This window comes from Benincasa hispida, chromosome 5, assembly GCF_027475165.1.
Source record: "Benincasa hispida cultivar pf3 chromosome 5, pf3_genome.v1.1, whole genome shotgun sequence".
Lineage (NCBI taxonomy): Eukaryota > Viridiplantae > Streptophyta > Magnoliopsida > Cucurbitales > Cucurbitaceae > Benincasa > Benincasa hispida.
In genome coordinates this window covers 9,796,561-9,799,313 of record NC_143482.1, presented here as the reverse complement: position 1 = coordinate 9,799,313, position 2,753 = coordinate 9,796,561, and the positions used below count along the sequence as shown (strand labels likewise).

The 2,753-nt window shown below is 39.1% G+C and overlaps 1 non-coding gene across 1 annotated transcript; it reads left to right on the top strand.

Annotated features, from left to right (window-relative positions):
• The first annotated feature begins 920 nt into the window (after positions 1–920).
• LOC120078900 (small nucleolar RNA R71) lies at positions 921–1,027 on the top strand. The gene has a single exon (XR_005482175.1). It is a non-coding gene; the product is annotated as a small nucleolar RNA R71 (small nucleolar RNA).
• Positions 1,028–2,753: the final 1,726 nt, after the last annotated feature.

The following is a 2,753-nucleotide window of genomic DNA, read 5'->3' as shown; positions in this document are numbered from 1 at the left end:
GTGATCACATCTTCAGGTTCCATAATTTAGGGCTCCTTTGACTCAGTTTGCTTCAACGATTTCTTTGATTCAATCGCATTTGAATCGGTCCTACTAGGCTCCTTCCTAACTTCCACCATCGCATTTACACTTCTTAAGGTGACTGCTTGGTAGTGTTCTTCCCCTGTATTCCCCAGGTTGCGTGGGAGCTCAGTTGAGCTCGGTAGTGTCCGCTGCGGTCTATTCTTTAGCTCTCCCGCAATTTGTCATATTTGGATTTCCAAATTGCGAAAGGAATTCGCTTGGTTCTAGAGTACCATTTCATTCTTTTCGATGTATTGTTTTAACAAGTTCTCTAGAGAGGATGATGGCGGTGTTTGAGAGGTGTTGGCTTGTTGTTGCTGTTGACCGTTAGTTCTTTGGAAAAATTCCAATGGTCCTTCTTTTTGCGTCATAGGTTGATAGCCTTGTTGTTGGTTATTTTTCCAAGCAAATTTAGGGTGGTTTCACTATCCGGGGTTGTACGTGTTTAAGAAAGGTTTGTTCTTGACAAAGTAGATTGACTGCGGATTTCGTGGACACTCTTCAACCGATTGCGATTCTTCACATGTAGCACAACTGGTGCTTGTTTGTTCTATCGCGTTGACTTGCCCTCTTTGCGTTCCGAGATTTTTTATTGCGATGCCCTGCAATAAATTTATCACTGCATTCATCTGATTTTGCAATGATGCGATGGCACCATTACTTGTGTTACCTTCTCTAGGTTTTTCTCTTTGATCGCTTTCTTGCCAAACTTCATGGTTTTTTAAATGCAATCAAGAATGTTCATTGCCTCATCATATGTTTTGTCTAGTAGACCTCCTGCTGCTGCCACATTGGCAGCTGTCTGCGATGCATAATTGAGTCCATGATAGAAAATCTCCATTTGGAGGCAATCTGACAATCCATTGTGTGGGTAGTCGCGCATTAGTCTTTTGAATCTCACCCATGCGTCACTGAGCGATTCATCTGCTTCTTGTTCAAAATTGGTGATCAATTTCCTCCTTCTGGCATTCTTTGTAGAAGGGAAATACTTCTTCATAAACTTCTCCACAACTTACTCCCATGAAGCTATCTCTCCTGTTTCGAGGGAGTATGCCTATTTTCTTGCTTTATTGCATAGTGAAAATGGAAATAGCGTGAGTCGAACCTCTTCTGCGAAGATATTAGGGAACAAAAAAGTGTTACAAATTTCAATGAAGCTTCGTAGATGGGCATGCGGATTTTCACCACGTCGTCCTCTAAACTATTCTGCTGTTTGTATCATATGTAACATTACTGGCTTCATCTCGAACCTTGATCCATTCAATGCTGGTCTCATGATTCCTGGGGAGAAATCATACAAGTTTGGTGGCGCATAGTCCCGGATGGGTCTATAGCGATCATTTGTCAGTAGGATAGGATTTGCCATTATGTTGTTTTCATTTACGTCTCGTTCTTCAGGTTGTTAAGCCATTCTATGAGTTCTTCCTTATTGTCGATGTCTGTCTTTCTGTCTTCTGCGAAATGTTCTTTTGATCTCTGGGTCATAGTTTGTCACACCCCGCCCCAGACCACCCTCTTAGCCTAGAGAAGGGCGTGACTGCAGCAGTTATCAACCATTTGGCTGACACTTACTGCCTAATAACTCTTGCGGAATAACTCTGATACCAAAATATAACTTATATACAGCGGAATGTCTTTAGGCCAAAATTATAATTCAGAAACATAACATATTTAGAGTCATTACAACACTAGATTCACAAGTCCAAAAACCTAAAAATCCTAGTCCCTATATGAACAACATGTGTACAATATTAACAGTAACCACCTAAACCAACGGTTTACAAATCTTTTATTCCTTTAGTGGCAGAGCAGATGCAAAGCTATCTTCAGAGGATTTGACCGCTACCTGTAGGGGGGGAAAAGAAAACATTTGAATACGGGGTGAGCTTATGTTCAGTGAGTGACTTAAGAAAGAAAATTGATTCTCATGCAAAATCTCAATAAAGAGTTTAACTGAAATATAAGCTTCTACAATACTTGTACTACAGTATAAACATTTTCCAAGCATAAAACATATAAAATTGTTTTAATCATAAAACTGTAAAACTATTTCTCAGTTGAGAATAACCCTTACTGTGGATAAAACAATCCCAACACCAACTGCTAGTCAAGAGAGAACCCTTTTGCTCAATCTCTGGCTCTAACTACCTACGTGCACGTGGCCATACTAAGTACCATCATACCTTAGGTACTTCTGTTCACATACCTTCTCAAACATCCTTCAATATCTGGTTGGTTTGGTACCTTCTCAAACGTCCTTCAGTACCAATAGATACCTTCTCAAATCTTCTTCAGTATCTAGTTGGGCAGATACCTTATCAAATGTCCTTCGGTATCGTGTTTTAAGTAAAACTAGTCATAAATGACTTTTTCTTTAAAGCATGTAAAGTATAACACATATAAAAACATGGCTTTAAACGTACTAATGTATGCTGAGTATATTTAACACATATAAATCGCTTTTTAACAATTTCTCACACATGCATGCGTTTAAAACATAACTCATGGTTTGCTTGGAAATCACTTTGTAAAACTAGCTGGCATGAGAATAATCTTCTTTAAAACATGCTTTCTATAACACGTTGTAATCAAACATTTTAAGCAAATGTTTTAGTCAAAACGTTTTAGCCACTCACCTTGATTGCTTAGGAGCTTTTCACTCTAGTAGCTCCTTTTTCTACCTTGGGCTC